Source organism: Leptopilina heterotoma, unplaced genomic scaffold (genome assembly GCF_015476425.1).
Source record: "Leptopilina heterotoma isolate Lh14 unplaced genomic scaffold, ASM1547642v1 Lhet_206, whole genome shotgun sequence".
Classification (NCBI taxonomy): domain Eukaryota; kingdom Metazoa; phylum Arthropoda; class Insecta; order Hymenoptera; family Figitidae; genus Leptopilina; species Leptopilina heterotoma.
Genome location: NW_025110922.1, coordinates 1,237,376 through 1,263,927, shown reverse-complemented (window position 1 = coordinate 1,263,927; position 26,552 = coordinate 1,237,376). Strand labels below are relative to the sequence as shown.

At 20.0% G+C, this 26,552-nt stretch overlaps 1 protein-coding gene across 1 annotated transcript in view; it reads right to left on the bottom strand.

Moving 5' to 3' along the window:
* The window catches only part of LOC122501272, a 57,654-nt gene extending 43,927 nt beyond the window's left edge, over positions 1 to 13,727 (bottom strand). Inside the window, exons 1-3 of the mRNA XM_043610610.1 lie at positions 12,245 to 13,727; positions 8,721 to 8,934; positions 4,336 to 4,492 (exon numbers count right to left, since the gene is read on the bottom strand). The gene's annotated coding sequence lies outside the window, so the exon portion shown is untranslated. The remainder of the gene's footprint in view (positions 1 to 4,335; positions 4,493 to 8,720; positions 8,935 to 12,244) is intronic.
* Positions 13,728 to 26,552: the final 12,825 nt, after the last annotated feature.

Sequence of the window (26,552 nt, the reverse complement as noted above, 5' to 3'; positions counted from 1 at the left end):
TCATATATTTTCCCAATTTTTAATATTCCTTTTACTGCACTTATTATCCAATTTTTATTCATTTTCAACTGCATTTTGCTTCATATTCTACTTTTGAGGAAAAATAAATATAATACTTGGAAAAGAAATGAAATTCCCAAAAGAATATAAATATAAATAAATATATACATTCATATTTACGATTGCATTTACTTATCTATATTTACACTTGTGAATATATATGCATTTATATTTATTTGCGATTACTTTGTAAACAAGTTTTAAGACTTAACAAATTCCCCGGCAAATGTCTCTCGTTAAATTGATGCAGCCAATTGTATAATTCTGTGGTAAATACTAATTGAGGAGTCAGAAGTAAAACCATCCAAGCATAAACTTTAGTAATTGCACACATAATTTTCAAAGTAAGTCGATCCACGGCATTCGAATGTAGAAGGAAACGATAACAAAAAAAAGGAAAAAAAAAATCTCATGATACACGCGCGGGAGTTTTGTGTTCGCATATAAAGAGAAAGGTGACAATGAACTTGGTCAACAATAAAATGTCGGCCTTGGCAGTGGAGAAGTATGCTAATAACTAGATATACATAAAAAAATTAATTACTCCGCTTTTGTTTATATAATTAATTATCCACACTACAATCAATAATTAAATTATTTTTTTTATCATCGAACACATTTCTCTCATCACCGCGCGCTATACGGTTTTAAACTATATAAGATTCGATTATACTTATTAGACCCGTTAATTATAATTGTATCTTATTAGCTACTCTTTGATTATATATATATTTTGCGTTAGTAGTTTTCATTAATTAGAATACAAAGTTGAAAATTCTCAGGCACTCAATTTTATACTTGGATAAAAATTTTTTTGGGTCATCCAAATATTTAGAATGAAAAGATTTTTAAGGGATTTTAATTAAATTGCGATATTTGTGACATTTATTACAACACTGTAAATGATGCCTAACTTTTATATTTTTTTGTTTTGTAAAATAATTTTTAATATTTTTAGATTAATAATAATTTTCAAAATAATTAAATTTTTGCAAGAAATTTTATTATTATTTATTCTTAAAAATAATTGAATTTTTGTGAAGAATTTTATTAAAATTTTTAAAAATAATTGAATTGTTATGAAGAATTTTAGTAAAATTGAATTTTATTTAAAATAATTGAATTTTTTTAAGAAATTTTTTTTTATTTTTGAAAATAATTAATTTTTTTTTTTAACAAAATTTGTTATTTTTAAAAGTAATTGAATTTTTATGAAGAATTTTAGTAAAATTGTATTGAAAATAATTATAAATTCCTGCGAAGGATTTTATTTAAAATAATTGAATTTTATCCAGAAAATTTTTTTTATTTTTGAAAATAATTGAATTTTTCTGAAAAAGTATATTAAGTTTTTTAAAAATAATTTACTTTTTTCGAAGAATTCTATAAAATTTTTCAAAAAAAAAATCACTTCTTTCAAGAAATTATAATATTTAAAAAAAAAATTATTGAATTTTCATTAAGAAAGAACGAAGAATTTATGAAAAAAATTGAATTTCTCAAAGAATTTTATTAAAAATTTATTGTAAATAATCGAATTCTGTTGAGTAATTTAATTAGAATTTTATTAAAAATAATTGAATCCTCTCGAGAAATTTTATTACAAATTTTTGAAGTAATTTAATTTTTTTCAAGAAATTTTATCATTTTTAAAAATAATTGAATTCTTGTGAAGAATTTTATTAAAATTTCAATGAAATTAATTGAATTTTTGCGAAGGATTTTATTTGAAAATAATTCAATTTTTTCAAGAAATGGTTTTATTTTTGAAAATAATTCAATTTCTTTAAGAAATGTTTTTATTTTTGAAATAATTCAATTTTTTCAAGAAATGTTTTTATTTTTTAAAATAATTGAATTTTTTAAAAGAATTTTACTGAAATTGTATTTAAATTTTAAAATAATTAGATTGCTATAGGTACGAAGAATTTTATATATTAAAATAATTAAATTCCTGAGAAGAACATTATTCAAATTTTCGAAAATAAAAAATTGAAAGGTTGTAAAGAATTTTATTAAAATTTATTAAAATAATTGAATTTTTATGAAGAATTTTAATAAAATTGTATTGAAAATAATTATAAATTCCTGCGAAGGATTTTATTTAAAATAATTGAATTTTATCCAGAAAATTTTTTTTATTCTTAAAAATAATTGAATTTTTCTGAAAAAGTTTATCAAGTTTTTTAAAAATAATTTACTTTTATCGAAGAAATCTATAAAATTTTTCAAAAAAAATTCACTTCTTTCAAGAAATTATAATATTTAAAAAAAAAATTATTGAATTTTCATTAAGAAAGAACGAAGAATTTATGAAAATAATTGAATTTCTCAAAGAATTTTATTAAAAATTTATTGTAAATAATTGAATTCTTTTGAGTAATTTAATTAAAATTTTATTAAAAATAATTGAATCCTCTCGAGAAATTTTATTAAAAATTTTCGAAGTAATTTAATTTTTTTCAAGAAATTTTATCATTTTTAAAAATAATTGAATTCTTGTGAAGAATTTTATTAAAATTTCATTGAAATTAATTTAATTTCTGCGAAGGATTTTATTTGAAAATAATTCAATTTTTTCAAGAAATGTTTTTATTTTTGAAAATAATTCAATTTTTTTAAGAAATGTTTTTATTTTTTAAAATAATTCAATTTTTTCAAGAAATGTTTTTATTTTTAAAAATAATTGAATTTTTTAAAAGAATTTTACTAAAATTGTATTTAAATTTTAAAATAATTAGATTGCTACGAAGAATTTTATATATTAAAATAATTAAATTCATGAGAAGAACATTATTCAAATTTTCGAAAATAATAAATTGAAAGCTTGTGAAGAATTTTATTAAAATTTATTAAAATAATTGAATTTTTATGAAGAATTTTAATAAAATTGTATTGAAAATAATTAAATTTCTGCAAAGAATTTTATTTAAAATAATTGAATTCTTGTCAAGAGTTTTATTAAAATTTATAAAAATAATAATTGAATTATTATAAAGAATTTTACTAAAATTATATTGAAAATAATTAAATTTCTGCGAAGAATTTCATTAAAATTTTCAAAAATAATTGAATTACTTTAATAAATTTTATTATATTTTTAAAAATAATTGAATTCCTAAGAAGAAAATCATTAAAATTTTTGAAAATAATAGATTTCCTGTCAAGATCGATTGACTGAATTGATTAAATTGTTATAAAGAATCATCAAACTAAAATTAAATTGATAATAATTAAATTTCTGTGAAGAATTTCATTAAAATTGTTAAAAATAATTAAATTATTATTTCGTGAAATTTTTTTATTTCTAAATATGATTCATCATGAGATGAATTCTTTTAGAATTTTTGAAAATAATAAGAAATAATAATTAATTAGTTATTATTAAGTGAATTTTTAAAAAATTTTCAATTAAATTAATTAAATTATTTGAAGATTTAAATTGGAGGGGCCAAAAATTCTAATTTTCTATTAAGTACATTGGTCGTGGTTGTTGAGTCAGTTATAAAAACCATAGTTTCTTTTCAAGTACCTATTCAAATTGCGCGTCACGGGCTCAAATCTCCCAAGCGTTACAAAATTTTAATTTGTAATAAATAGTGCTAATCTTAGAATATATAAATGTTAAAAGCAAAATAGGCTTTTGTATTTATGAATATAGTTAAAATTTAACCATTCACTCCTTAAAATTCCAATTTTAAATCTTTTCTTTATAAGTTGGATTTAAATAAGTATTTATATGATAATAATAATAGTATAAATAAATAATAAAATTTCGTTAAAATCTTAATTATAATGAAAGTAAAAGAAAGTAAAAAATGTAAAAAAAGGTAAGAAAAAATAAGAAAAAGTAAAAATCAAAAAACAACAAATTATAAAACATAAATAAGCATCTAATAAAAAAAACTTAATTGAAAATAAAATTTTGCATCTTAAAATTAGTGCGAAATTTTAATCGCAAATTTAATTTGTAAAAAAATGTTAACATATCGTTTTTTTTAAATTTTCAAAAATTAAAATGTTGAGAAATATGAAAAATTTGCGGAACCAAAAAGAAAGTAAATATTGCTAAAATATCATTTGAATTTGATGAAATGTTTAATTGATATGAAAGACAGGATATGTCAAACAAGAAAAATGTAAGTAACATGACTGTACGAAAGTCTCGTTTTCTAAATCCTCGTTTATATTAAGAGAAAAAAAAAGAGTGATTTTATCATCTCATAGGAGATATTATAATTGATAAAACTTTCGCGTGAATTCAGATCAACTTACCGTTTTCATTTATAACGAGTTTGAATTTCTTCGTCAGCAACACCTGAGACTGATGACTTGCAGGAAAGATCATCGATTATTCTATACGGTATCTTCAAATTCCTCTGCGTCTTCTTTCCTTCCGTCATTGTTTTTCATGTAATATACTGTCAAGCATCTGCGACAACAATAAGTGGCACAAATTAGTAACAAAACACACGAGAGGAAAAATGGCAAAATCATTATATTATTTGAGAAAAAGATACACACACAGACATAAAGAAAATTTAATGCGTTCAAAGCTATAGCGGATCTAGAAATCAATTTTTTTTTCTTTTCTAAATGGAACACTTTTTTGGTCTCTTTTGACAATTGAAGCAAAAAAAAGTTAATAAAGGTTTAATTTGGCAAAAATTCTCTATTCTCCAAAAGAAAAAAAGAAACTTTCGACAATCTACTTGGGAATTTTTAAAATTAATTTCCGCTTTTGTTAATTAATTTATTAATTAAATTAATTTATTTAATATATTATTTATTTTAAAATAATTAAAATCCAGAGAAGAAAATAATTCAAATTTTTTGAAAATAATTGAATTCATATAAAGAAGTTTTAAAAAAATATTTTTGAAAATAATTGCAATATTTTCCGCTTTTGTTAATTAAAGCTTTATGACTATTTTAAAAATATACTGTTTATTTTAATTATTTATTTACTCTTTTTTGTTTTGGTTACAGAATCTTCAGAACCTGTAATTTTCTGCCATTGATGATTTAGATTAAACTCATTACTCTTTCATGCAATTATCCAACATTTCATAATTAAATTACAGCATATATAATACATTTTTGTTCAATATTTTACAAAGTACAATAAAATAGAACGATATACGAGACAAATTTAATTATTTATTATCTAATATTTACATTATTCAGTCTACTTAAATTTAAAACTTTAAAAGTTATTGACAATAAATTACAGGAATTGAAGAATAATGTTTTAAAGAAACAATTAATTAAAAGTATAAAACATAAAATTGTATACACTCTCAGAAAAAAGTTTTATATTTGACAAAGAGCCAAGTAAATTATTTATTTGTTTTAAATAAATTTTATCTTGACTTCTATTAACAAATATTATTAATTTTATTTCAGCTAAATAAAATTCTTACCCATTTAGAAAAAACAAATAATTTAACAAATATTAATTAATAATTTAATAATTTTTAACAAATATGTGACAAATATATATACTTTTATTTGACTCAAATGAATAACATTTAGTTTAAATAAAACCTATTTTTGAGAGTAAAAAATTAATATTAATAAAAGCAAAAATTTAATTTTCTTCCCCTGATTTCGAAACAAAAAAAATCCAAACTGAAAAAAATGTTCTATTACATTTATTTACGAATTTCTTAAATTGCAAAATTATTCAAAAACATTAATAACTTCTTTTTTAAATAAATATTCAATTATTATTATTTTTCCATAGGAATTAAGATTTGCAAAAATTTCAAATCCTGACAAAAATGTTTTTATTTATGAAAATAATTGAATTGATACGAAGAAATTTATAAAAAATTGATAAACAATTGAACTTCGGTATAATTTTTATTATTTATGAAAAAATTAACTGTGTGTGTAGAATTTTATTAAATTTCTTTTAAATAATTGAATTCTTTTGGAAATTTTTGTTAAAATAGTAGATATAAAAAATCAATGAATTAAGGAAAATTTTTTAATTGAAAATTGCTAATAATTTTATAAAAATTTTCAAAAATAATTGAATTTCGAAGAAGGATTTTATTATTTATGAAAATAATTGAAATTTTTATGAGGATTTTTAAAAAATTTTGAACATAATTGAATTTTTGAGAAGAATTTTATTAATTTTGAAAATAAATGAATTTCTGCAACCATTTGATGAAAATTTTAGTATTTATGAAAATAAATTAAATGTTTGAGTAGAATTTTATTGAATTTTTTTTAAAATAATTGAATTCTTTAGAAAAATTTATTATTTATAAAAATAATTAAATGTTTGAGTAGAACTTTATTGAATTTATTTTTTGAATATAATTAAATTCTTTAGAGAAAATTATTATTTATGAAAATAATTGAATTGCTGTTAAGAATTTTTTTAGAATTTTAGAAAATAATTGAACTTTTAAGAAGAATTCTCTTAAAATTTTATTGAAAATAATCAGATTTTTGCGAAGAATTTTATTTGAAAATAATTCAATTTTTTCAAGAAATTTTTTTATTTTTGGAAATAATTGAATTCTTCTGAAGAATTGAATTCCTGAGAAGAACATAATTGGAATTTTCGAAAATAATTAAATTCTTGTCAAGAATTTTGATTAAAATTTATAAAAATAATCAAATTATTATTATAAAGAATTTCACTAAAATTTTATTGAAAATAATTAAATTTCTGCGAAGACTTTCATTAAAATTTTCGAAAATAATTGAATTTTTTCATGAAGTTTTTTTATTTTAGAAAATAATTGAATTCTTCTGAACAATTGAATTCCCGGGAAGAACATCATTCAAATTTTTGAAAATTATTGAATTCTTGTCAAGATTTTTTTGAAAATTTATAAAAATAATTGAATTATTTCAAGAAATTTTATTTTTTTTAAATAATTGAATTGTTGTGAAGAAATTTATTAACATTTATAAAAACAATTGAATTGTTGTGATGACTTTTTTTAAAAATTTTAATGAAAATAATTAAATTCCTACGATGAATTTTTTTTAAATTTTGAAAATAATTGAATTTTTTCAAGAAATTTTTTTATTTTTAAAAATACTTGAATTCTTCTAAAGAATTGAATTCCTAAGAAGAATATCATTTAAATTTTTAAAAATAATTGAATTCTTGTCAAGAATTTTATGAAAGTTTATAAAAAGAATTGAATTATTTCAAGAATTTTTTTTAAATAATTGAATTGTTATGTTGTGAAAAAATTTATTAAAACAATTAAATTCTTGTAAAGAATTTTATTAAAATTTTAATAAAAATAATTAAATTCCTACCAAGGATTTTATTGAAATTTATAAAAATAATTGAATTTTTTAAGAAAATTTTTTAATTTCGAAAATAATTGAATTCTTCTAAAGAATTTTACTATAATTGTTTTTATAATAATTAAATTTCTAAAACGTAGTTTATTATTTTCATTAGAAGAATTAAATTCCTGAGAAGAAAATAATTCAGATTTTCGAAAATAATATTGAATTCTTATAAAGAAATTTTAACAACAAAATTTTGAAAATAATTGAAATATTTAGAGCAATTCTATTATTTATGAAAATAATTGAATTATTGCGAAGAAATTTATAAATATTCGTAAATAATTGAATTTCTTTGGAATTTTTATTATTTATCAAAATAATTAAATGTTTTCGTAGAATTTTATTAAAAAATTTTTTTAAATAATTCAATTGTTTTGGAAAATTCTTGAAAATAATTGAATCTCTGCAGTCATTTGAACATTATTTAGAAATTAGAACTTTATGGAAATAAAAATTGTAAAAAAGATAGTAAGGAATGTAAAGCATAGTAAAAATTCCTCTAAATATTAGTTATTAAATACAAAATAAAAAATTGTCCAAATCCTTTTGTGGAGCAAAACATAAAAAAAAAATAATAAATAAAGGAGAAAAATACTTTATTTTTGCAATTTACGCATGAATCTGTATTAAACTCTCTTTTTCTTCTTCTCGAGAATAGTGATTTATATAGAATCATGCTCCTCTTAATTCACGTTATCTATTATTATAAATCCATTATACAATCTTTGCGTGCATTTCGCTATTACAATATGAATTACTGTAATACATTACATTCGTGTTTTAAATCCTCGTCCATTTTCTAGTCTAGTTTCAAATGTTTCACTTTACTAGAACTTTTTTTTTGCGCAGATTGTATCAAATTACTCTCAGATATATATTCAGATATAATCACATTAAAATGCAACATGATAGCACAAGAAGATAGGAAAATTATAATTCTTTAACAGGATTTATTATAATAATGAATATGTAAATGTTTATATGAACTCAGAAAATTACTATACTATACTTTTGTTCTACTGTAATAGATAAATAAATAGATTTCAATTTAAAATAATGTATTATAAATAATTTTCCTACCACTCAGAAAAGAATTATCTTTGAGTAAATTTTTGAGGATTAAAATTTAAAAAAAAGGGAAATATTTTTGATTAAATATTTCTAAAAGATAAGTAACTTTTAGAAATATTCAAACTAAAATTCATTCAATTAATAATAATGAAAGGGAAATATTTATAATAATGAAAAGAAAAAGTAATGAAAATTAAATATTTATATACTTGGTAATTATTTTAGAATTATTAAAAACAAAATTTTAATTTACATACCCAGGAAAAAAGGGAGGACGATTCTTTTCTTCTGAATAAGAAATTATCACAATTTCTTTTCTTAATTTAAAATTAAATTCCCTTTATTTCATGTCATTTTCTCATCTTCAATTCTATAGCCAGTATGAAGTCAACCGGTTTTCTTCAATTCCCTTTCTTTCCACAACTATTAATCATTGAACTCTCAAGTGCACGCGTAAACAAAGTTTCTGCACTGAAACAAAACAAATTTCAATTTTTTCATTTTATTTTCAAATTTTGTCCCACTATTTGAATAGGATAATTCATTATATAATTTATTAGATATTTAATTTTTTTTATTTATTTACTATTAACTTATTTAAATATTATTATCCCCTATTCAAAAATAAGAAAACGCAAAAGTAAATAATTAGTAAAAATACAAAAATAGTGGAAAATAACTTTAAAAAACAAATATTAAGGTGGAAAATATTTATTTGAATCAAATATACGCGATTAATTCTCTATTATCAAATAAATAATTCAAATTCAAAGCTTTTTAAAATTAAACAATTTATAAAAAATTGTTATAAAACATGAAGAAATCGATCGCTTCGAGTCTTCAACTCGGAGCAATACGATGTCTTCATGTTTTATAATAATTACAAATGACCCAGAAATAAAATAATTATTTTATATTATAATGCAGTTGTATAGTTCATGAAAATAAAAATTTTTTTATTACAAAAAACAATTTTGAAGAAGTTACAAAAACAACTAGAATTTCTTCAAAATTATTTTCACCATTTCAAGTCAATTATTATTTTCTACAATTTTTAACAAAAATTCTTTATTAAATCAATAATTTTTAATAATTTTTGAAAAAATTCTTTGAAAATTTTCAAATTCATTTGTTTACAATTCAATTTTATGAAATTTCAATTATTCAAAAATTCTTCACTTAAATAATATAATATAAATAAAAGCTTCGAATAATTTCAAAAAATTTAATTCTACAGAATTGATAGTTACAAGTATGGAACATTCAGATTTATAAAGATTTAAATTTGAAACTTTGTGAAAATTCAATTATTTCTCAAAATTCATACTAGAATGTTTTTGATATTCAATTATTATCTAAAATTTTAACACAAATTCATTTTTAAATCAACTTTTATTAGAAAATTCTACGAGAATTCAATTCTTTTTATACAAAAATAAATAATTTATTGATTAATTAAATGTTTCTTAAAATTCAATTCTCATAAAGAATTTTATCAACAAATTTTTAAATAATTGAATTCTTTCGACGAATTTTAATAAAATTTTCAGGAATAATTACATTTTTCGAGGAATTCAATTAAAATCGTATTAAAAATAATTGAAATTCTGCGATGAATTTTATAATTTATGAAAATAATTGAATTCCTAAAAAGAATTTTATTTATTTACAAAAATAATTAAATCGCTGGTAAAAAATGTTATTATTTATGAAAATAATTGAAGTAATGCAAAAAAATTTATAAAAATTTGAAAGTAATTGAATTTCTGTGTAATTTTTATTATTTACGAAAATAATTGAATACCTTTAAAAAATTTTGTTATTTATAAAAAGAATTAAATGTCTGCGTAAAATTAAATTAAAATTTTTTTAAAATAATTGAATTCTTTTAACGAATTTTAAAAATATTTTTAAGAATAATTACATTTTTCGAGGAATTTAATTAAAATTGTATATTAAAAATAATTGAAATTTTGAGATAACTTTTATTATATTTATGAAAATAATTGAATTTCCAAACAGAATCAGTATTTATAATGTTGATTGAATGTTTGACGAGAATTTAAAAAACAATTTTCAACCCTAATTGAATTTCTGCGTAGAATTTTACTACTTTTGAAAATAATTGAATTTCTGCAATCATTTATTGTAGAAAATTTTATTATTTATGAAAATAATTAAATGTTTGCGTAGAATTTTATTAAATTTTTTTTTTTTTAATAATTGAATTCATTAGAGAAAATTATTTTTTATAAAAATAATTGAATTACTGTGAAGAATTATTTAAAATTTTTTAGGAAATAATTGAATTTTATTATTTATGAATATAATTGAAATCCAATTTAACTCATTCAAAGTTTTATTATTTATGAAAATAATTAAATGTTTGTGTAGGATTTTATTACATTATTTTTAAATAATTGAATTCTTGAGAGAAAATTATTATTTCTGAAAATAATTGAATTACTGTGAATTGAATTTTATTATTTATGAAAATAATTGAAATCGAATTTAATTCATTCAAAGTTTTATTATTTATGAAAATAATTGAATTACTGTGAAGAATTTTTTAAAATTTTTTAGGAAATAATTGAATTTTATTATTTATGAATATAATTGAAATCCAATTTAATTCATTCAAAGTTTTATTATTTATGAAAATAATTAAATGTTTGTGTAGGATTTTATTACATTATTTTTAAATAATTGAATTCTTTAAAGAAAATTATTATTTCTGAAAATAATTAAATTACTGTGAATTGAATTTTATTATTTATGAAAATAATTGAAATCGAATTTAATTCATTCAAAGTTTTATTATTTATGAAAATAATTGAATTACTGTGAAGAATTTTTTTAGAAAATAATTGAATTTTATTATGTATGAAAATAATTGAAATTCAATTCATTCAAATTTGTATTATTTATGAAAATAATTAAATGTTTCTGTAGGAATTTTATTAAAATTCTTTTTAAATAATTGAATTCCATCTAGTAAAAAATAGTTCAAGGATAATAAATATTTGTAAAATATATTATTAAGAATAAATTTTAGTTAAAAATAATTCTAAAAAAAATAGATAGTAAGTAATAATAATACAAATTGATGTAAAAAGGCAATATTAGAAAAATAGTTATTTACTAAAAAATAATAGGTAAAATAAATAGCAGTAAAAATAAATGTTACTACTATTTATGTTTACTGTTTAGTAACATTTATTTTTACTACTATTTATTTTTACCAATTATTTACTTTTTACTACTATTTATTTTTACCAATTATTTACTTTTTACTAAATATCTATTTTTCCTAATATTTTGTTATTGAACATTAGTAAAATTTTTTTAATAAAATATTTTTATTAAACATTAGTAAAGATGAGCAGTAGTGAAAGTAAACATTAGTAAAAAAAAAGCAGTAGTAAAAAGTAAACATTAGTAAAAATATCAATAGTAAAAATTATACATTATTAAAAAAAAAGCAGTAGGAAAAAGTAAACACTAGTAAAAAAATCAATAGTAAAAATTAAACATTAGTAAAAAAGAAATAGTAAAAAGTAAACATTAGTAAAAAAAATCAATATTAAAAATTAAACATTAGTAAAAATATGCAGTAGTAAAGTTACACATAACTTTAAGTAAATAGTAGTAAAAGTAAACATTAGTAAAAAATAAGCAATATTAAAAGTAAATATTAGTAAATCCAAGCAATAGTAAAAAGTTAAAATTGTTTATTATTTTCACCAAAATTCAAATTTTCCAAAAATTCACAACTATTTACCTTTTACTTTTGTCCCGCCAAACAAATTTCCACTTTTAATGTATTCAAAAAATCCATATATAATTTCCCCCAAACAGGAAATGATGTCAAGTCATATGAATTTCATTAATTAATAAAAGAAAAAACCACACTTAATTCGAAAATTTCCAGCTCCTATTCACACGGAGTGTAACTTCCGACAATGGAAAACTAAAAGGCTAGAAAGGTCTTGGCACCTTTATCATTTTATTTTTCAATGGACACGCTCGAATTATCCTGTCAGACAGTCAATTCTTCCAAATTTCTGTTCACTTTCTTCTCTCTGAATTCAGAGATACTTTTTTTTTTCTCTCCTAGACACGGAACCCAGATTAATGAAATAATAATTTGGTGTCCTATTTTTTTTTTCAACTAAAATCACAATTCTGCTCCATTTAACGATGCTTTAGTCGCGAGATGATAGAATTGAGTCACGCATTTAAATATAATGTATACACACTGTCACGTGGGAAATTGTATTAATTTTTTCTTGTCCATTTGAAGAAATATTCACATTTATTGATTCACTGTACAGCAACTGGTATATTTGAATGCGGATGGAAATGTATTGGGGGGAAATTTTACTTAAACAATTAAGAATCATTCATTGTTTATAACTGCGGTGCGTATAAATGGTTTCATCGAATACAATGAATAGAGAGACTCTCGACCAACTGCGCGAGAGCTGTGTGCGCGCTCGGCAAATGTCTCTTTAACTCCACATGGCTCTTGATCTCACTTATTATTTATCTCTCGTTTTCTTCCTCTTGGAAAGTTGAATTCCAGATTAGTGTTTCTCTCCTCTTGACTATACGAACTTCCTGTATATATGTATAGATGAAAAGTCAGTGAGTATGAAACCTGATATTACCGAGATGTATTTAATTTCCATGAGTATCCTCTTTCCATGTGAAGCGCGCCTACATCTTTGCACATCTTGAAATTAACGTTCTCACATATTTACGAGTTCAACTTTTTATTTAGGAATTCAGATCACTTCTTCTTTATAAAAACAGGTCAGTCTGTGGCTCGGCTATTATTTAGTCGCAAAGAGATTCCCAAATGGAATTCCTTCGTGAGTCAGTTATTGTTTCTCTGACAATTGTTTCTTTCAATTCAAAAATAATTTATTTTCCTTTCATTTTTTTTGTCGACTGACAATCTTTATTTTTTCTTCTCTTTTTAGTGTTAATTTTATTCGAAATTGAATCGAACTAATTTTATTCGAAAATTCAATTTGTGAATTAACAATTCAAGAAAGTGATGATTTAATTGGGACTCGTTAATTAATTTTACAAAGACTGACGATTGAAATCAATTGGTTATCGATCAATTGGTTATTTGGTGAACAAATTGTTTCAAACCAAGTGATGACTCAAGGGACTGATGATTTAATTGTAATAAAAAAACCAATTGTTTATTGAACAATTGGCTATTATCAATTGATTATTTATCAATTGGTTATTAGAAAATTGATTATTGATCAATTGACTATTATCAACTGGTTATTTGATAAACAAATTGATTCAAATTAAATAGTGACTCAAGAAATTGATGACTCAATGCAATGGATTCAATTTCGATAATAAAAATCAATTGGTAATTGACTAATTGGTAATCAGTTGGTCAAAAAATTGACTAATCAGTTGTTTTTTGATTAATAAACTATTATCAATTAGTTTTTTTGATAAACGAATTGATTCAAATCAAATGGCGACTCAAGGGATTGATAATTTAATTGCGATGATAAAAATCAATTGGTTATTTATTATCAATTGGTGTATTGATCTATAAATTGATTTAAGTCGAGTGATTCAAATTAAATTCAAATCCAATTCACGAATTGGTGATCGACTTATAATTAAGCAGTAATTCAGTGATGATCCAATTGTTTAACTGATGATTCGGATAATTAGGTCATAAACCAATTGTTAAAGTGACGATCCAATTGTCTGACTGATGATTCAATTAGTAATTTGAAACTTGAATTGTTTAACTGACGATCCAGTTAATTATGTGATGATCCAATTGTGTAACTGATGATTTAAATAATTATTTCATAATCCAATTGAATTTAAACAAAAAACTGATGATCCAATTCCCAAACTGATTATTTAGCCAAAAAATTTGTTAATCCAATTGCTAATCTGATGATTTAGCTAATTATTGATGATCCAATTGATAAATTGACGATTTAGACAAAAAATTTGTGATTTAAATTGACAAACTGTCGATTTTGACAAAAAAAAATGATGACCCAATTGCCGAAATGTTATTTTAAAGAAAATATTGATGATCCAATTGATAAATTGATGATTCTATTGATAAATTGATGATCCAATTGGTAAACTGATGATCCTATTGACGAACTGATGATTCAAACAAAGAAACTGATGATCCAACTGTCAAATTGGTGATGTATTTGAAAAACTGATGATCCAATTGATAAATTGATGATTGAGGCAAAAAAATTGATGATCCAATTGACAAAGTGCTGATTTAGACAAAAAATTTGATAATGTAATTGACAATCTGATGATTAAGTAAAAAAAAACTGATGATCCAATTGAAAAATTTATGACTTAGTCAAAGAAACTGTTGATCCAACTAAAAAATTGATGATCCACTGGACAAGCTGATGATTGTCAAAAAATCTTATGATCCAATTAACGATCTGATGAATTGGCCAAAAAAAACTAATATATCGCTGACAGAAGAAAAAAAATTGATGATCCAACTGACAAATTGATGATCCAATTGATGAATTAATGATCCAATTGACAAACTGATGATTCAGTCAAAAAATTTGATGATCCAATTGACAATCTGATGATTTAGCCAAAAAACTGATGATCCAATTTATATATTGATGACAGAAGAAAAAAAATTGATGATCCAATTGACAATTTGATGATTTAGCTCCAAAAAAAACTGATGATCCAATTGACAATCTGATGATTTTGCTTCAAAAGAACTGATGATCCAATTGCCCATCTGATGATTTAGCCAAAAAAAATTGATGATTCAGACAAAAAATTGATGATCCAGTTGATGAATTGTTCGTGTTGGGAATAAATAAATTTTGATTATTTTATTCTTTTGCTAATATTTATTTCTTTCTTGTTTGGAAAATCTTCGAATTTTATTGTAGTTTTTACTCCATTCTTGTCCTCTTCATGGACCATTGTTACAAAATTCTCAATCAATTCTGAATTAATATCAAGAATTTATTTTTAATCGGAACAATTGCCGTCTCCAATTTTTCCTCTCTTGACATTTTATTAATTCTCGTTGAATTCCCCTCGAGGATTATCGAATTCAATTTAAAATATTAATTTGAATTATCAATTCAATTAATTTTATTGTCATTAATAATCAATTTATTATTATAATCAATGTTATAATATCAATTTTATTGTAATCAATCCATTTTACTGCGTTTATTGAATAAATTACAGAATTACTCAATTTGAATAAAATAAATTTTATTTAAATCTTTGTGCCATTTTTTGCGAAAAAAATACTTTTTTATTTTGTCAAAGAAATTTTTTGGAAAAGAGTCAATTGTTCACGTAGATTTAATTTTGATTGTAAATTTCGAAATTGGTACTTTAAAAAAAATTTGCAGGGCGAAAGAGAATCTTGTCTTTTTGTAAAATAAATTGCAAGTGTAAAATAAAATGTTGAATTGAGAATTTGAGTTTGTTTGGTGAATAATATTGTGTGTGTGTGTTTAAGGGTCCTTGTTTTATAAACTGCGTGATACTTGGGAGATGTTAGAATAGAACTGAGACTGGATGTGAAGAACGCCCCCGATGTAGCTCGCTTTCCCATGCCGTACCATGAAACATTAAATAGTGGGGGGGTTTAATCCCTTCTTTCGCACTTGTGTCCTTGCTCCACCAAGCTTCGAATCACTTCGAATGCTCCAAGAAGTAGGATCCGTTTTCCCACGCGAGAACCACTTCCTAATTCGAGCAAAGTCGAACGCAGGAATACGCACCAGTTTAAGTGGAAACTCGTGTCGATATTGTCTTTTATTAAGGGCAAATTGCATACTTTTTTCTCTCCTCTTATAGTTCATTCTCATCTCTTCGTGGGATATTTCAACAGTTTTTTCTGTGATCATGATTATCAGGAATCATTAAATAAAAATAAGGAAATTCTTCTCCAAACAAAAACAAACAAAAAACAAGATTTTCTAAAAAGAAAAATGCTATTTTAAATAATTTTACAAAAAATTACACTAAGGAAAAAATTTATTATCAAATATATTATCAAATAAATATTTACTTGAATTAAATAATTTAAATCAAATTGTATTTCAAATAAATTGTATTTTAAACAATTATTTCAATATTTGCGAAGCAAATTCAATTTAATTGACTTCAATAACAATTATTTGACACAAATAAATATTTATTTCATAATAGGCAATTAGGCACAGTAATCGTTTATTTGAATCAATTAAATTTTTTTTATAAAGTAATTTCCTTCCAACTTGATGATTTAGTAGAACTATTATTTTAATTAACTTAAATAACTAATTTTTATAATTATATTTTCATTACCTATTATTATTAATTATTAATATTATTGTTACCATTGTTTTTATTATTTGTTTATTATTATTTTATTTATTATTATTATTATTATTACTAATATTTTATATAATTTATGAAATCAAGAATTAATAACATGATGAAAATGAATTGAAAAATTTTAAATCTACAAGGATTCGAACGCATGACACATAAATCATTGCTAAACGCTTTAACGATTGCGACCGAGTCGGATAACAGTCGAAAGGTAATTACTAGTAACAAAAATTAAATAATAAAATACCATAAAATACTAATATTTGTAAAAATAATTAACAAATTGATTGTTAAAAAAACTAAACTTATAAATTTGACTAATTGAATCATCGAATTGTTGCAAAGAATTTTATTTAAAAATTAAAAATTTGATGATGATAATAGAATTCCTTCAAAGAATTTTATCATTTAGGAAAATAATTAAATTCTCGATAAGAATTTTGTTAAAATATAATATTTAAAAATTCCAATTAAATTCTTTTTCAAGAATTTCTTTCAATTTTTTTTTTAATTAATGGAGTTCCTTTAATAATTTTAATTAAAAGTTTTGAAAATAATTGAATTTTATGAACAATTTCTTTCAAGTTTTTAAAATATAATCGTGTATGTTAATAATTTAAATTAAACATTTCAGTATTGAATTTCATTAAAATTTTAGAAAATAATTGAATTTTTTCAAAAATTTAACTATTTAAAAAAAAATTGAATTGTTTCAAAGCATTTATTAAAAATTTTTTTTTTAAATAATTTAATTTTTACAAAAAAATTTTACTATTTATAAAATTAATTGAAATATTCCGAAAGATTTATTAAAGGTTTAGAAAATAATTAAATTTTTTCGATGAATTTTTATAAAGATTATAGTAAATAATTGAATTGTTTTGAAATATTTTATATCAAATTAAGGAAAAAATTGAATTTTTCGTGAAATTTTTTGGAAATAATTGAATTTTTACAAAGATTTTACTAATTTAAAAAAATAATTGAATTGTTTCGAAGGATTTATTAAAATTTTGTTTAATAATAATTGAATTTTTAGAAAAAAAATTTACTATTCATAAAAATAATTGAACTGTTTCAAACGATTTATTAAAATTTTAGAAAATAATTGATAATAATTAATAATTAATAATTTTAGAAAAAAATTGAATTCATTCGTGAAATTTTTTTGAAAATAATTGAATTTTTTCAACGATTTTACTATTTAAAAAAATAATTAAATTATTTCGAAGGATTTATTAAAATTTTTTTTTAAAATAATTGAATTTTTACAAAAAAATTTTACTATTCATAAAAATAATTGAATTTTTACGAAAGATTTATTACAATTTTAGAAAATAATTCAATTTTTTCGATGGATTTTTATAAAAATTCTAATAAATAATTGAATTGTTTTGAAATATTTTATATGAAATTATGGAAAAAATTGAATTTTTCGTGAAATTTTTTTTGAAAATAATTGAATTTTTACAAAAAAAATTTACTATATATTTATAAAAATAATTCAATTCTTACGAAGTATTTTATTACTTATGAAAATAATTGAATTCTTAAAAATAATTTTTTTTAAATCTTTGAAATTAATAAACTAGAATAATTAATGAGTAAATTAGTTAATAATTGAATTTTTGTAAAGTTTGAATGTAAAATTATTCAAAAATTCATATTTGAAAATAAAAAATTTTTTAATTTGCATAATGATAATAATAATATTAATAATAATAATAATAATAATAAATTAAACAACACGGTTACTGTAATAATAAGAATTAAATAAGATATGAATAGTAGTAAAAATAAATTCTACTGATAGTAGTACAAAATATTAGTAGGGACAAAATAATAGTAGTAATAAAAAGAATATTTGAAAATAAATTCAATAAAATAAGTAGATAATAGTAAACACAAATAGAAGTAAAAATAAATAATAGTTAGTAAAATTAAATAGTAGCAAAAATAAATAGTAGTAAAAATAAATCGTAGTGAAAATAAATAATATAGTAAAAATAAATAGTAGTAAAAATAAATAGTAGCAAAAATAAATAGTTGTAAAAATAAGTAGTAATAAAAATTAATAATAATAAAGATAAATATCAGTAAAAATAAATTGTTGTAAGAAATAAATACTAGTAGAAAAATACTAGTAGGGACAAATACCACAAACTCAGTTTTTCTGCAGATATCAAATTGAGACAAAAAATGAATAAAAAATGTTGCAACATTTTTGATTCGTTTTTTGTCTCAATTTGATATCTGCAGAAAACTATGAATAAAAATAGCTGTAAAAAATTCAGATTCAATTACTATATTATTATTCTTTTCATTTTCATTATTAATATACTTATTTATTTCTTCTCTTCATTTGAAATCATAATATTATTACCACAAAATAATAAATTATTATGCGTAAATAATAATATATATATTCATCATCTTGAAAAAATGAAATTAACAAAATTATCTGCGAATAATCGAAAATGAGTAGTAGTAAAATTATGATTGGATATTATATACATTGTAAATAGATTGAGAAGAAAATTCCTCTACATGAAATCAAGATAGTAATGGAACAAAGCTAAGGAATGATTGCATCTGACAGAAAATCAAAGAAGCAAATTCCTCAAGACTCTCTCCATGATTATCACGATTACTTATTGATCATAACGATAAATGCCATGGCCTTTATAATCAATGGGGGAAAAAAATACAAAATATAACGAGAACTACGGATTTCTCGTTTAATCAAAAAATATGAGTAAAAAAATTTGAGATTTATTTCCATATAAATAGGTATAGGTTTTATAATATTACTTTCTCGAAAGTTTCGAATAAAAAATTAATATGGAAAGTATAATAAAGAGGAGGAAATTTTTTTTTGTTTTGGTTCTTTTTTTTAAATAATAGAAGCAGTAAAACAACTGTGAATTTGATTATGGTCTTCCCTTTATTTATATCTCCATGTATATTTTTCTAGTGCTTGTTTTATGAGCACTTCGGTTTCTCATAAAGGAAACATTAAGAATGTTTATATCGTACAGTCGAGTGCAAAAATTATTGTTAATCCAAAAATTGTTGCGCTTGAAAGTCGAAAAAAATTTTTTAGGGACATATTTTTTTTTAACTCTTGAAAAAATTTTAGCTACTAACAACAATGAACTAAATATTTATTTTTAAATATATTTTTATAATATTTCTCAAAAATTATTATTATCTCTTATTATTATTATTTATTATTATTCTTTATTACTATTACTAAGCAAATGTTACGCGCGAAAAGTAATTTTCAATTTATTATTTTATTATGAAAATGACACAATTTTTTATATAAAAATAAAAATTTTTTGAATAATTTCATAATCAGAATTTAAAAAATTCATTTATTAAGTACATAATTAATTATTATTGTTTAGATCTTTAAAAATTTCAATTTCTTCCTAACAATTCAATTATTTTTATAAACAGTAAAATTTTTTGCAAAATTTCAATTATTTTCAATTTCAACAAAATTTTGATAAAATTTCACCAAAGAATTCAATTATTTTCTAAAATTTTTATAAATCCTTCAAAACAATTCAATTATTTTCAATAAAATTTCAAAAAAGAATTTAATTTTGTACTTAATTCACTTATAAATGTTTCCAAATAAATACAATTAATTTATAAAATTTTTAATAAATTCTTCGAAACAATTCAACTATTTTTATAAATAGTAAAATTCTTTTCAGAAATTCAAATATTGTTTTCAACAAAAATTTAATAAAATTTCTAGAAACAATTAAATTATTTTCTAAAATTTTTATAAACCCTTCAAAACCATTCAATTATTTACAATAAAATTTCAAAAAAGAATTCAATTTTTTACCTAATTCACTATAAAAGTTTCCAAATAAATCCAATTATTTTCTAAAGTTTTAATAATTCCTTCGAAACAATTCAACTATTTTTATAAATAGTAAAATTCTTTTCAGAAATTCAATTTTTTTAACAAAAATTTAATAAGATTTAAAAATAGAATTTAATTTTTAATTATAATTCACTATAAAAGTTTCCAAAAAAGTCCTATTATATTCTAAAATTTTTAATAAATCCTCCGAAACAATTTAACTATTTTTACAAATAGTAAAATTCTTTTCAGAAATTCAATTGTTTTCAACAAAAATTTAATAAGATTTCTCGAAAGAATTAAATTATTTTCTAAAATTTTTATAAATCCTTCAAAACAATTCAATTATTTCTTTAAATAGAAAAATCTTTGTAAAAATTAATCATTTTCAATAAAATTTCACGAAAAAATTCAATTATTTTCTAAAATTATAATAAATCCTTCAAAGCAATTCAATTATTTTTATAAATAGTAAAATCTTTACAAAAATTCAATTATTCTTAAAACAATTTTAATTGAATTCCTCGCGGAAGAATTCAATTAATTTTATAAATAGTAAAATTCTTTGCAGAAATTCGATTATTTTCAAAACAATTTTAATTGAATTCCTCGGATGAATTCAAATATTTTTAAATATTTTCATACATAAATTTCAATTATTTCCTAAAATTTTTATAAATCCTTCAAAACAATTCAATTATTTTCAATAAAAATTCAAGAAAGAATTAAATTTTTTATTTAATTCACTATAAAAGGTTCCAAATAAATTTAATTATTTTCAAAAATTTCAATAAAATTTAATTTCAGAAGAATTTCAACAAGAAAAATAATTCAATTATTCTTAAAATATTTTAAAAAATTCCATATAAAAATTAAATTAATTTCAATGCAATTTTTAAATATATTCGTTAAAAAGAATTGAAACAATTCAATTATTTTTAAAAAATAATAAAATTCTTGTGATGAATTCAATTATTTTGAACATATTTAATTTTAATAAAATTCTTTAAAGAAATTCAATTATTTTCAAAACAACTTTAATTGCATTTCTCGAAAAAATTTTATTATTTTTAAATATTTCTATAAAATTCTTTATAACAATTTAATTATTTGTTCAAATTTTAATAAATTCTTCGAAACATTTCAATTATTTTTATAAATAGTAAAATTCTTCGCAATAATTCAATTATTTTTATAAACAGTTAAATCCTTTGCAGAAAGGATCTACTGTATTATTATCATTATTATTATTGTTAATTATTATTATTATTATTATTATTATTTTTATTATTTTATTATTATTAATTGAAAAAAATCCGCAGTCGCCAAGAATCGAACCTCAGCCTTTTGCTGTTGCGAATCCAGCACTGAAGCCACTAAGCTATCTCACTGCGCTTATTATTAAAATTTATTTTTAAATTTGAAGAAAAAATGCCTTCATTTCATTAATTTGAACGTTTTAGAATTTTAGGACAGCATTGAAAAAGTGGTTCACTTTTTTTGGATTCCGCGGAAAAAAACCATCGAGACCATCTTCATTATAATATTTAGTTCATTTTTTTCAAACCACAAGAAATAATAAATAAATAACTAGAAAGTTTTTAAATGCTTAGGGAAATTTTAAACTACAATAAAAATATTACAAAACTTAATTCATTAGACCTGAAAAACTCTCTTTTAATAAAAAAAACAAAACCATTTTTAGAAAAACTCTTTTAATAAAAAACAAAATCATTTTTAGAAAAGAAACAAAAGAAGAAAAATAACAGGTCTCGGTATTTTTTTGATCATATCTCGCTAATCGAATAATTGCTCTTGTTTTTTTTTCAAACTAAAGGTATAAAAGCTTCTTTAACCCAGTAAATAGGGAACATCATTTGTATACGGTGTGAAAACTAGATGAAACGGCACTTACAATCAAGATAAATGATATAAGTTGTCATACTGGTATAGAGAATTTTTATAATATTCCCCACTTTAAAGATACAAATAATAAAATAAATTACATTTGCCATTATCAGTTAATCTTAATCCCATTAACTCGAGACTAAAATATAGTTTATATTATCAAGGTGTTGAGGCGGAATAATGCAAACAATGCAAAATAATTGTCGAGAAATAAATTTCTTTAAAAAAAAAGACTGTATCATTTACAAGAATTCTATCTATTTCACTCTCATGTATTTCATTTTTATTTTTAAAAATTTATTACCCTCTTTAGTAAATTTTCCGATTCATTAATTAATCTTTTTTTTTGTGTTTTATAGAAATAAAGCAAAAAGTATATTTTATAATTCAAATAATTCAATGAATTTCGTTTAGCATTTTAATCAACTCTAGGCGATCGAAGAATGATTTATTTAATCAATCTCATGATGTATTAATCATTTTCTTAATTGAAGAGCGTTTATAATCAATCGTTTATTCGATCTTATCGATATATTAAAAAAAAATAAAATAACAATAAACAAATAAATAAAAAATAATAAATAAAATTACGAGAAAAATATAATATTAAATAAAAATACTCTCTATATATTTGAGTGAAAATTTTTTTGATATTTTAATCATTTTTAACTGAATTTCAATAAAATTCGACTGATTGAAATCGAACGAAATATTTTCATAAATTACTGATTCAAATAAAAATTTAAAACCTAAATTCAACGTTTAAAAACTTTCAAAATTAACTCTTTTGATAGTGACTCCAAAATTATTTTAATAAAAATTGAATTTAAAGAAGAAATAAATAAATTTTGTTCAATGAACGTTCAGAATTTTAGGATCATAAATTAAAAATTAAATAATTAGGTATTTTTTAAAAATTAAAATTAAATAAATAAATATTAAATAATTAGATAAATAAAAAAAATAAATAAAGATTTATTCAACAGTTTTGGTAAACTTTTTAAGTGAACAAACTATTAAATAATAAGAATTTAAAAAAATTGACTCAATTATATTTTAATTTTTTTTTTTCATGTAAAATTATAATTTTTAATTTTTGATACTAAAACAAGTTCATAAACTACATGGAAAAAAAGTGTGTGAATATTGTAATGCTCTCTTACTAGAGAAAAATGATATAATACTTTTTTCAATTACATTGTCTTATAATATCTGTGTTGATAACTGCTTTAAACTCCATCTCACAATGCTGCGGGAAAAATACATGCTTAATAAGTTTTTTCAATGGAAGAAGTTAATGAAAGAAATATTGTTGCGAATTTCTACAATTATAGTTAATGAAATGAAATAGTGTGTATATTAAAAAACTTCAAATAGAAATTCATTTACTATTTCTTAAAAGTTTATTATTATTAATAAATAATAAATTTGAAAACTTTATTATTATTTTTTTTTCATAGTTTTAATTATTTTTCAATTTCTATTATACAAAAATAATTTTAAATTATCACAACAAATTCTAATACAAAACCTTTTTTTAATTAAAATAAAATTTTTTTTTTAATTTCTTGAAATAATTCTAATACAAAACGTGAAATTATTTCTATTTCGGACAATAGTTTCTTTTTAAATAACTTAATTCTTCAAGAATTCAATTCTTTGAAATTAGTTGAATTTTTTAAATATTTATTTAATTAATTATTAAAAATAATGAATTTATAGAAGAATAATATTTAAGAACACTAAAAACAATTGAATTTTGAAGAAGTTACAAATTATTGCAGAAATTCAAATAATTTCAAAATTAATAAAATTCTTCGCAGCAATTCAATTATGTTCAAAATTTTTTTAAATTTTCGTCAAAATTTCGATTATCTTTATAAATGTAAATAATAATATTTTTTTTGAATTTCAATTATTAAAAAAAAATTTAATAAAATTCTTGATAACATTTCAATTATATTCAAGAATTGTTAAAAATTCAATGACTCTTACCTTCTACTATTTTAATAAAATTTTCCAAACGAATTCAATTATTTTAAACAAATTTTGATAAAATTGTACGCAAACATTTAATTATTTTCATAAATAATAAAATTCTTTTTAGAAATTCAATTATTATCAAAAGTAATAAAATTCTTTCTAGAAATTCAATTATTTTTAAAAGTAATAAAATTCTTCGCGCAGAAATTCAATTATGTTCAATAATTTAAAAAAATTCTAGTCAAAATTTCAATTATGTTTATAAATAATAAAATTCTTCTTCTAAATTCAATTATTTTTAAAAATTTTAATAAAATTCTTGGTAAAATTTCAATTATCTTTATAAATAATAAAATTCTCTTTGGAAATTTAATTATTTTCAAAAGTAATAAAATTCTTTTTAGGAATTCAATTATATGTTCAATAATTTTAAAAAATTCTCGTCAAAATTACAATTATCTTTAAAAATAATACAATTATTTTTCTCTGAAATTCAATTATTTTCAAAAAATTTAATAAAATTTTTGACAAAATTTCAATTATTTTCGAAAATTTTTCAAAAGAATTCAATTATTTAAAAAAATTTTTTATAAAATTCTACGCAAACATTTAATTATTTTTTTATAAATAATAAAACTTATTGCAGGATTTGAATTATTTTTATAAATAATAAAATTTTTTTTAGGAATTCAATTATTTTCAAAAGTGATAAAATTCTACGCAAACAGTTAATTATATTCTCATAAATAATAGAAATTTCACAAGAATTTAATTATTTACAAATTTTTATAAATTTTTTCACATTATATACTTTAATTATTTTCATAAATTAATAATGAAACTCATCGCAGAATTTCAATTATTTTTATAATACAATTTTAATCAAATTCCTCGAAAAATGTAATTACTAAAAATTTTATTAAAAATTCATCGAAAGAATTCAATTATTTAAAAATTTGTTGATAAAATTTTTTATGAGAATTCAATTTTATAAATCATTCAATTATTCAATAAATTATTTATTTTTGTATTTAAATGATTGAATTCTTATTGAATTTTGTAATAAAAATTGATTTAACAATGAATTTTAGTTAAAATTTTAAATAATAATTGAATTTCATGCATTATAGTATGAATTTTAGAAATAAATGAATTTTAAAAAGGTTTAAAATTAAAATTTTGAAAATATGAATTTTTCCATACTTTTCATTAACAATTTTGTAGAATTCATTTTTTTTGAAATGTTTAAGTGAATTTTTTTAAAAATTATTTGAAGTTTTTATTTTCTAACATTCAATTGAAGAATTTCCGGATAAAAGATAAAGTTTTGTAAAATTGAATTGAATTGTATGTAATTGTCATAGAAAACATGAAGAAATCGATTGCTGCGAGTTGAAGACTCGGAGTTATCGATTTTTTCATGATTTATAACAATTTTTTATAAGTTGTTGAATTTCAAACAGATTTGAATTTGAATCTTTCAAAGAATTTTAATTCCTATGGAAAAATAATAGTAATTAAATATTTACTTAAAAATAAAGTTATTCATGTTTTCGAATAATTACATTCTAAAATTACTCTTTAAAAATATTTTGCAAAGAAAAAGTAAAATAATTGACGAAAAGAATAAAAAAAAATAAACGTTTTCTTGCTCCTGAATAAAAGCCAATGAACCATAATAGCGTAGTTCGCATGCAATTCAGCCAGACTTGTAAAAAAAAAAAAAAAAAAAAAAAAAAAAAAAAAAAAATCTCGGCAATAAGAAATCATTCATTACGCAAATAAGGATAAAGCTCTGCTCTGTTTTTCATGGAGTTAAATGCAATAAGAAAATGTGGCTACTTGCATATACTCCACAGTCTCGCAAGTAAACGAGATACACAAACGTGCATCACAGTAATTAGAAGGAACAATTATG